Source organism: Protopterus annectens, chromosome 15.part0 (assembly GCF_019279795.1).
Source record: "Protopterus annectens isolate FY-2018-M chromosome 15.part0, PAN1.0, whole genome shotgun sequence".
Lineage (NCBI taxonomy): Eukaryota > Metazoa > Chordata > Ceratodontiformes > Protopteridae > Protopterus > Protopterus annectens.
In genome coordinates this window covers 177,212,757-177,222,285 of record NC_056749.1, presented here as the reverse complement: position 1 = coordinate 177,222,285, position 9,529 = coordinate 177,212,757, and the positions used below count along the sequence as shown (strand labels likewise).

General features: G+C 37.4%; 1 protein-coding gene across 2 annotated transcripts in view; it reads left to right on the top strand.

Moving 5' to 3' along the window:
• The first annotated feature begins 3,223 nt into the window (after positions 1-3,223).
• Positions 3,224-9,529, top strand: part of LOC122790096 (wiskott-Aldrich syndrome protein family member 3-like) — a 995,086-nt gene continuing 988,780 nt past the window's right edge. For both annotated transcript variants that reach the window (XM_044057665.1, XM_044057666.1), the window contains exon 1: positions 3,224-3,528. The gene's annotated coding sequence lies outside the window, so the exon portion shown is untranslated. The remainder of the gene's footprint in view (positions 3,529-9,529) is intronic.

Below are 9,529 nucleotides of genomic sequence, written 5' to 3'. Positions count from 1 at the left end.
CCTAAGCCTTTGCTTTGGAGCCCTCTCCCAGCCAGCGGGCCCTAGGTGACTGCCTTGGTCGCCTAGTGCTGGAACTGAATCTGACCATTCTTCTTTCAACCTTAGCCTTTTACTATTGATCAATTTCAATTACATTGTTTGTCACGGTACCCGATGTGATCCACTTAGGGTTACCACCTGTCCCTCTTTGTGAGGGACAGTCCCAGTTTGGGCAGTTGTGTCCTGCGAAAAAAACTAAAAAATGGCAAATGTCCTGAGATTTTAAGACAAAATACATATATTACATTTTCTTTAATAGTTGCATAAAACAATTATTTTTTTTTATCTGAATCACATAAATATTATATGAAATAGCATAAGCAATTCAAATGCTACAAAAATAGGCTTTTGTTTTGGCAAAAAAGTGACGTTTTGTCCTTTGCACTGGCCATGGGTATGTTTTGTCCTGCAAAAGCTCACATTTCTAGAAAAAAAATGTCTCACTTTGGGCATTTGAAAATGTGGCAACCCTAGATCCACTGTGCTGTACCCCTAAAATACCCTAATTTGCCTTGGTGAAAAAAGGCACCTTTCCAGAACAAGCCATGCAGTATCACATGAATGGATTTACTATGAATAATCATGTCCCATTTAGTTGATCATGTGATTAAACAGCAGTAAAAGGTCCAAACCCTTGGGAGGTTGTAAGCTCAAATCAGTAACACTCCTAAGTTGATAAAGTACAAAAAAAGAAACAAAAAAATGTACCCCTCAAATACAGGAGGCCCCCTCATCCCTGAGGTGGATCTATCTATACAGCCATCCATCTATAACAAACTATATATTATGTAGTAACTTTAAGGTTGCACAACTCAGAGGACCAGGAGGAAGTAGGAATATTTGTGTTCTCATATTGTCTTGCAATTCATAGCTTATAATAAAGACTACAAGCTGCAAAGTAAGCTTCATCCTGTAAACCATGGTTCATAGTCTCAATCTTTTACCTCAAAAATTGGGGACAAAGCAAAAGATAATTAGGAAAAAGCTTCTTTATTAGGGATATGTGTTTAAATAGTGGTATCATTACCTTAGAAAGTTTAACATGTATTTTCTGAAGTAAAATAATTCTGCAGCTGTAATGGTTATCAGTATTTACTAACAAATAAAAGTTCTTATTGATATAAATCTACCATGGCCTTATTTTAGGAGGGAGGTAGCAGAATGCTGGAAGTCCCTGATGAATTAGGGGCACTTGAGTAGTACGTCAGGTTTTGAGTCTCTCGGTCTCCATTTGTCTTTACTTAACTTATAATTGGTTCCAGTCAGTCCAGAAAAGAAGCCAGTTGCACCTGTTGTGTTTACCTCGTTAACAATGAGTAAGTAAGCAAATAAATACAAATTACAATAAATACCGTACTGTTTATACTGGTCGGAGTATGGCTACGGCACAGGGGGTAGCCAGAAATTTACATTTGTACTCAAACATACTGTTGTTGTCCCATCATCCACCTATCATTTTAAAAAATACATTCAACCCTCAAAAATGCTACCCGATACATACAGGAAGGTGACACATTATTTTCAACTGTTACCATTTATTCATGTAAAACACTGTTTTTAGAGGTGCATTAATTTCACACAAACATTCTTTCTATACCTCTACACCATAAATATTAGTTTGCACAGTTCTAAACATTCTGTCCTTTTTGAGTGTTGAAGTTTCCAAGAGATGCTCATAAATGTACTCATTTCAATACAGTGAGTACTGCGTCAAGTGCTTGTCATTTGGATAAATAAATGATTACAAAATACAATAAATACAGTACTGTTTATACTGTCCTGACTTTGGCTACTACATCATTTCTTACTTTTAGGCACATTTTACATGCCCCCCCCACACTTTTGCTTGCCATTTGGAAATACTGTTCTTACTATAACTACTGCATAATGTCCTACTTTTCTGCACATTTTACTCCCCCCCCCCCCCCCATGTGTGCTTGCTATTTGTCTCGGGGTGTAACTCGAAAGGGTGTCCTGGACCAGCTCTCCTAAAGGATTATTAAATAGTAATGTAAATTAATGAAGTCTATGACTAATGCACTTCCACTAAAATAATTTACCATAATATCATCCCCCAATGTGAATATACTGGCTATTTTCAAGTTCAGGTCTTAACAGCAGAATATTAAATTCAATATACTCAACTCAAGATGCTCCTTTTGTCATTATTTCAAACCTCACTCGTACTACAAGAATTCGTATGGCACTGTAGAAATACATTCTTCGTACTTAATATTTTGTGATATTATTTATTTATGAAGTGGCACGGATTCTTTGTGCCTCTTGATGCCACTTGGTTAGAGGTAGCCAGTCAACCAGCATAGTATGGGGGGTGGATCTGAGTGTCCACTGGCAACCTACACACACAGGTGAAAATAATACAGATTCCATACAGAAAATAACTGGGGATTAGAACTGAACCCATAAACTCCACAGTCTTGCTGTTTCCTATAACATTAGATTGCGCATTACCTGTTATCAGTGCACATGAATACATTTTTGGTATGTTAGCACTGCAGGCGTCACGAAAAAATTAATGTGTTTGTATGTGATACTTTTCAACTGTCCAGATTTTTGCCTCATATTTTTAGTCTGCTTCTCATAAAATTTGTGGTTTTCTGGATTGAAGACACTAAATAATGACTTGGATTTGAGTTTCAGACTTCATACCCTTCAGAAAATGCATGATAACCCAAAACTTATTATAGTAACTTTCAAAGTTTATAAGAGCAATATTTAAAACCTGTCCCTATTTTGGGGGCTTTGCCCATTATTTTAGTTTTTATCTAGCTTTCTTGTGCTAAGAGGTTGAGATGAATGCTGTGCATGTACTTCAATGGGACCCAGAGCGCACAAGAATCCTGCCGGGCCTTAAGATTCCAGTAGATTGTAGATAAGAGGCATAATATGAGCTAAGTTATTTTGCCATATGATTAATTTTACATTACAGCAAACAATCTCTTACTTGAGTAATGAGGGCGGAAGCTGCATGATTTGTGGTGAAAAACATTTTCATTTTATGAGTGCAGTTTAATTAGATTAGTAAATTCTCTGTAAAGGGTAACGGTTGGTTTTAAGTAATGTAATATGCATACACACATTTGGAGTCCTGCAGCCATGACAGGAGAGCTTTGATGAATGGTGCTCCTGCCCGGTAGTTGAGAGCTTGCTTTATGTGCAGGTTGCACACTATACTATAACTGCGTGCATGCCAGCCTACGAGTGGGCGGTTTAATGTATTTATGTGTTTGGGGGAGCAGGGTGGTGGTCCCTTTACGAGCTAAAGCCCGCATGCGCTTTGCTCACACTGCAGAGTGAAACGGTTAGGCTAACCTCCAGGCAAACACATGCAGCAACGGCAGTAGCAGCACCGCCACACGCATCTACTCGATCTGCCCCTCCGCTGCCCACTGGCACCATGAAGAGTACATCGACCTAGCAGGGCTTGCTTTGAGCCGTTTCATTTTTCATCAGCTTCGACCGCAGCAGGTAAGACAGATGATGATGGTACTCCAACTCAGGCTGGGAAGTTCTGTGGGGGTTGGAGGGGTTGCTCCACATAGCTACTGAGTCTCTTAGCTTCTGAGCCTCTTTCTGCACAGAGCTGAAAGCAGTGCTGTGCAAAAGTACGAGTGAGCTAGATTTTTTTTTTTTGGGGGGGGGGGGGGTCAATGTTAACAATGGGGATATGATGGGTTCAGGAGTTCATCTAAATGCTTCAAATCACAATTCCTTTCTGGATGTTGCAATCTTATGTGCTTTCCATGTGTTGTCTACTAGTTTCTGCTGCTTCTGGCAAAGGGTATTGCCATGAATCTAATCAGTTTCATCACCGATTTCATACACTTGCAGAGATGCAGATGCTGTGTGTGGATTTAATTGATTCAGTTTTCCAACTGGAGCTTGTATGCCCTTTAACGTGCAGCAGTGTTTTTTCTGACTGAAGGAGAAATTAACATTTCAGGGTTAAACGAAAAAGGTTACTGTGAGAACTAGAGTAAGGATATTGCTTTAGCCACCAGCGAAGGCGCTGATGTTGATGCTGCATGTTTCTAAGCATCAAGTATTTTCTAGTTCTGAGTTCCTTTTTCTTTTGCATGGTTTGCACACTGACTGCTGCCAGTTAGTTAGCTAGTTGGTCAGTATATAACGGAACATACCATGACTGCATCCCAGGCCAGAGACTTGATTCACTCCAAAGGGAGAATCTGGAGGTGGAATATAATAATAGAGTCTGCAGTGGGCTAAGACTGCTAGTCAGCAGCGGGAGAATTTGTTGCGGGATATGCTTCCTTAATAATATGAACAAATTGCACTTTTTACTCATCATATTCAATGACTGTTAAAGCTCCGATCATATGCTGACTTCTCAGTCAGGTGTAGCTGACCAGCTGTACGTCTTCTGATTGGCTGCAGCAAGGCAATGTGACTAAGGATGTGCCTGGAGCACTAGTGTAGCATCTATCAGGGAAAGGGGAGCTAGTTTCACAGGTGTGTGTGTGTCTGTGTGTGGAGCGGGGTATGAAACCTGCCATGAAAATGAGTTTAACCTATGTATTAAGCTTGTGTGCGTATGTGTGTATGAGCCTCTCTCTGTATGTATACATACATACACACACACGTGTCTAATTGTGCGTGCGTGTGTGTGTTTGTGGAGTACATAATGAAAACTACTCAGAAAATTAGTTTTACCTTTACATATATATAGAGAGAAAGAGAGACGTATATAAAACATATATATATATATATATATATATATATATATACATACATACACACACACACACATATAGAAAACATTTTATTTTCAGACGTTTGAATGCGGTATCAGATTTCTGCCGTTAAGATCATCAAAGAGGTAACATGTTGACAGAGACAAATTAAATCTGTAAACGTTTGTGGGTTTTTTTTACTTACATTTAAGTATCTTCTTCTGTATGCCTGACTGAAATGGAGGTAGCAGTTTCCTTCTAGATGAGGAAAGTTTAACTAGTCCCTGACCTATCAGCTAACAGCTAGTTGTTAAAGTGCTGGAATACATACCAGTATTCCATTTAAATCACGGCACGATAATAAAGCCTTTGGATGTAACGAATGCTCAAAAATCTTGGCAAGCTCTTGTGACAAACCTTATATATGAGCTTCTACAAACTATACTACTTTTAAGTTCTAAATTATCGTTGTTCCTGTGGTTGCAACAACATTCCGTATTGTTTATACCAGAAACACAAATAATTGCCACTGTTTTTTTTTTTTCTGGAGGGATGTATATTGGCTACAGTACCCAACTGGTATTAGGCACAGACCATTATATTCCAATTATGCAGACTACTCAGGTCAATTTAACAACATATTTATTTGTCCATAGTCTTCTTTGCACATAATCTTGTGGGCATGGGGTGTTTTATGGGCTAGATTAGTCTCATTTTTTGGTCGGGTGGAATATTGGTGCTGATGTTGGGGGCAGCCATCTACCAGTCATATGTATGGAAGACAGAGCCTTTTTTTTTTACTTGTAGTTCTGTTTTCCTGTTGTACCAGGAATATAGATATGCATCCATCAGTACAGACTTGTGTAGCATACACTCTCCTACTCATTCCCAGCTGGAGATAGATGGTTTACCACCATATTCCTACCACAGGTGTATATATTTCAGTCCCTGTAGTTTGCCAAGGGATGGTCCTTTCATTAAAGTTCTCTAAATCATCCTTAAATCATTATCCTGCAGAAGAAGAGCTGGCTTACAGCAGATGCATCATCTTTGATGACAGTGTTAGCCATGTGACTTGACTTAGCTCACTATCTCAGACAGTTCATAAGTGACTTAATCAGATTCCTTACCCTTATGCCAGCTGATTTCTACTTGTTCTTAAAGAAAGGAATGTTTTGTATGGGACTGTCACAGTATTCAGCTTACTGAACTGCATCGCAGTTTATCCTTTCCATGTAGCGTCTGATTTTTTGCTGCTGCACACATGCTATACATTAAATCTGCACAGCACATCACCTTGCAGTGCAGCTGTAGTTACACTGCAGAGGGTATTGTTCTGTGATGCATTATTTCACATTGTTACAATTTTTCATATATGCTAGATGTCTTCATCTCCATAAGATGTCTTGAAATTCTACTTGAATATCTGAAGGAACAGTGCTTTTCACTACAGATATCAGCTGTTCTGTATGACAAGTATACATTCTGATTGGTAAGGAGAGTAATGCTTCCCACAATGCAGAACTGCTGTGTAGTATATGTGTCCATTGACCCATAAAGCAATCCCATGCAGAACTAGATTAATCAGTTTCAGCAATATATTAAAACAAATATATTTTCTTAGCTAACTGGATTTCAGGACTGACGTTTATGTGAAAAATCCCCAGCCACCTGACCCAGATAAAGCCAGCTGTGCCCAAGTACAAAAATGAATGAGAGTGGTAACTTATGACAAATATAGGAGGATGAGGAGGAGGAGGAGGAAGATCTAGGTCATAGCTTAGGAAAGGGATCAGCATTCCTACTTGAAAGCGTTGATGTGTTCCTGTTGTTCCAGATTCCAGACCTTATGGCACAGAATGTCAGGCTTGAATGATTTTTTTCTAAAAAAAAAAAGTCTTGGAAAGTACCAGATTGTGTGACTCTGCCATACCATCTTTATAAACTACTCAGTATGCTAAACATTTAACATTACTGTGTTAGTAGCATCTCTCCACCACCCCCTGAAAAGGATCATTATGAATTCCTGCTTTAGAATTTCAATGCACAGAGGAAGAACAGGAATATAGTTCTCATATGAGGCAGAGACATTTAAATATCAGATATCTGAAACAGTATTTCTTTGTATAACTTACATATTTAAATGGTGTACACACTGTTGACATTATTTTATATACAACACTTTAAATGTGACTATTAAATGTATGTATGTGCATCTCCCCTAGCTATAGCAAATATGTTTAAAGGTTAAAACAGTGTAATATTAGCTTGTGACCTCCACATATAGTAAGTGAGAACAGACATATCAGTTTGTACTGCAGGATTAACTCTACCTTTGTGGAAGACAAGGACAGACTCCTGGTGAAATGTGAAAGTGTGTCATTTTCCTACGACAAGACTTCAGTGATCTCACAGCATTGTATCTCACTTATAATAATGCTTTGTCATCCTGATTGTAATTGTCATGAGGCATACACTGTCATTACTGTAATGGTGTAGTGTGGGGCACACCTTTATTTCTGTCACTTAAATGGTTTACATTTCTGTACCCAATATTCAGCAGGTTATTTCCTTTCTGGGATGGGTGGCACACATTTCTGGGGACAGTTGCCTCACCTCAGGACATAGTATGGGACAACATATTTCTCTCTCAAATATATCCATTAGATTTAAGGGATTTGGTCACTAGTTTTCTGTCTCCCAGTTTTTCATAATAGATAATACTTGCTCTATTAACTTTCTAATTAAGAAGAAATGTTAGTGCTTTGGCTGGCAGTGAACAGCAGCATTTTTGCAATTACTGCAAGCTTTGGAGAAGTGTCTGTGACATAAGTGATGTGTACACTGGTGAAGAGGATCCTGCTTTGATTAGTTGTTAATGGTTTAGCCACTTCAAGCTAAGTTTATGTTCAATTATAAATTATGTAATAAAATGTTTAAATTAATTACTGCTACAGAAAACGTTTTGTTCCATAAATAGTACATTTGGATCTCAGTTTATGGTGAAAGTTAACATCTATCTCTATATATTCACATGTTAATAAAGTAAGACCAATTAACCACTAAAGTTTTTTTAAGGAGTCACTCAGGAATGCTGCTGCATTTTGCAATTTGCAGCTGAAATGATAAACCCCAGACCAGAATGGTAACAGTTCATTACACAACAGTTTGTGTTGGGTTGTACAAATTTTACCATCTTCACACAAGAAGCTGTGAGCTACCATCATTTAAGCCTTTTTTTTTTTTGGTATTGTGAGAGACAATATACACTATGTGTGCGAAGTTTGTGAGAAGAAAGATAAAACTCACATTGCTTGGGGAGAACTTCCGAATGTATGAAAGCTCAACACAAGATAAGTTCAAATATGATAATTTATATATAAGCTAACTGACTGAGGTATGAAGGTAGATTCACTGAGGACATCATTCTTCCTGAACTGGTCAGAATGCATGGACTGACTGACATGAATAAAACATGGGGACTAAACTGCAAACTGTCCCCAGGAAGTAATACCGATCATGCCATGTTTCCTAACAGTCTGTTGTACCTCAGTAACCATCTGTTAATGCTGGGTGTGAGCCGATCATCCCTGTTGCCTCAGAAGCACGTTCCGGTCAGTTTGATTACAATGATCACAGAACACGGAGGAAGTTAGCACTCATGGTTTGCATCAAGAAGAAATATACATTTCACACAGGGACATATTCAAAGCATTTCATTCAAAAGTTGACATAATAAACTTCAACTTGTAGAAAGAAATTTTAAAAAGAATGAAAGGACAGATGCTAATCTAAAACAAAGTCAAAAATCCACACACACTAGAAATCTTAATGATGCAAGGGTCAAAATCAGGAATCGGGAAACAGCAGGTTGTTTCTGTGCTTTGTTACACCAAGAGAGGTGTTTTATGGATAAGGGCTTTATTTGATGCTATTTTGTGGCTGTGGGTTAATATATATGTGTGCATATAGATGTGTGTATGTATACATACATATATATATATATATATATATATATATATATATATATATCAAAAATAAAATAAAATGAAAAAACACCACAGAACCAGAGAAACAAAATTTTAATGAGCGCTTTCATGATGAAGTCAAGTGCAATTGCTGACGAAAGCGCTCATTAAAACTTTGTTTCTCTGGTTCTGTGGCGTTTCTTCATTTTATTTTATTTTTGGTATATATCTATATATATATATATATATATATATATATATATATATGTATATATACACACACACACACACACACACACACACACACATACATACCCACACACATATATATATATATATATATATATATATATATATATATATATATATGTTCTTAGAATAAGCATGTTATAATATTAATTTGTGAACTTCTGTTGAGAGTGTGGTTGTGAAAGATTAATGTAGTGTACAGAGTAGATGTGAGTTATTATCCAGCCCATTCTAGCTTCTTCAGTACTGCCTGGTGGACAGTTTCCAGCCCTGTATATATGCATTTATTTATTTACATATATAATTTTTGCATACATAATTAGCTATTTTTCTTTTACCCCATTCTCTTAGTTGGGATTAGCCTTAAAAACAACATGCTGCTTCTGTAGATACCGGCAACTAATACCGATTATCACATATAGTGCTTGTAGTGTAGTAAATGAGTTTTTTTACACACGTTGTGCTAATCACTATATGCTTCTAAGAGCATACTGTTGCAACTATGACTTTCTCTTACTCATGTAGAAAATGATGAGCATACTTATATAAACTCTATATTTT